Source organism: Agelaius phoeniceus, chromosome 8 (genome assembly GCF_051311805.1).
Source record: "Agelaius phoeniceus isolate bAgePho1 chromosome 8, bAgePho1.hap1, whole genome shotgun sequence".
In the NCBI taxonomy this organism is placed as follows: domain Eukaryota; kingdom Metazoa; phylum Chordata; class Aves; order Passeriformes; family Icteridae; genus Agelaius; species Agelaius phoeniceus.
This window is the reverse complement of record NC_135272.1, coordinates 20,814,812-20,816,374: the sequence shown is the minus strand read 5'-3', so window position 1 is coordinate 20,816,374 and position 1,563 is coordinate 20,814,812.

Genomic DNA, 1,563 nt, shown 5'->3' with positions numbered 1-1,563 from the left:
AAAAGAATACCTAAATTCATTGCTGTACTCTCCTAGAATGATTGTGACCTCAGGCAGTTGAGAAAAATCACATTTTAAAACACAGCAGCTAAATCTGCCAGAGCTTGTTGTTCAGAGCCTTAGGCCTTTGCTTCTTAACCATGAGAGGAAGGAGTCCTTGCCAGTACGTGCAGGCCTGAGGACAACCATTCTTGCCTTTACTGCCACTGCAGGTCCTCTGTCACCCCAGAAGCCCACTGCTCATCCATATGGAGTACTGGTGTCACAGCTGTTACAACTCAAAAGAGAAAAGGGTATATCTAAAGAAACTTAAAAGTCACTGATCCTGTATTAAGCAAAAAGTGAGGGCTGTTCTTTGGAAGGTGAATTAATGAAGAAAAAATTCTCTTGGAATTTTTATGGTTTATGTGATCTTAAAAGTGGTTTATGATCCAACCATGGAGTTCTTTGGATTTAGTGGCTATTCTGATTCACTAAAAATTGCAGATGTAGTAGAAAATAGGTTGAAATATTTATTTATATAAAGAATGATATGACATCAGAGTAAAACATGAGGGTTTAATCTTAATTTCACTAAGAAATTAGATGATTGTGTTGATACTATGTTCATACAGTATTGCTGTCTTTATTTGTCCATCTGTTTTTGAAATGGAAGGAGATTGAAAGCAGGAATGGGATCCCCTTCACTTGTCTGAGGACATCTCATAAAATTTTGTTGGCAAAAATCAATTCAAAAGCTGGTCAGTCATAAGACACAAGTCCACAGGAAAGCAAACTTCAGTAGTTCTGATGTTTACACAAACACCTGGTCGTTGGTTCATGCCCAGCAATGAATTACGCCAAGCTGGCTGGAAACAGTTAGAGATGCTGGCAGTGTGCCCTGCCCACCTCCCACAGGTTCCCACTTCTGCAGCAGGAATGGCTCAATGCCTCATTAATCAGCACCTGGGTTTCTGCATTTTGCAGATTGGTGCATTAAGGCAAGCCAACATCAGTTTCTATTCAGGCCAGAGCATTCCTGCTGTGGGAGATGTCTGGCATGACAGATCAGTGTACATAGTGGGGTAGATGACTTGTCAGCTGCAGCTTAGACTATAGGGTGAGGTGTATAGTAGTATCTTCATCATTATTTTTTTAGAGGAGAATTTTTAATTTATTAATCAGAAATCATTAATAGAAATGTAAATTTGAGGTGGTTTAGGATGTGGATGATAGCAGAAGAATGTCAAGAGGAACAGTCATGACCATTACATTTTCTAGTTGGTGAAACTACGTCTATCTATCATATTTAATTTTGTCAGCATAAGTTTGCTTCTGTTTTTCAACACAACAGCTCAAAAATGTAAAATAAAAAAAATAATTTGTCACAAATCACAGCCTTGAACTTAGTAAATGGCAAGTATTGGCAATACCTGTTCTCTCTATGATGGGTGTGTTCCCCATGGCTCTGTGCTGTACAGTGCTCCCAAAGAGTGCATAAATGGATTCCCAGGGCACGAACGGTCACGTCAGCATTTTTCCCATGACACAGTACAGACAACCGGGCTGTGCAAGTGAAAGACA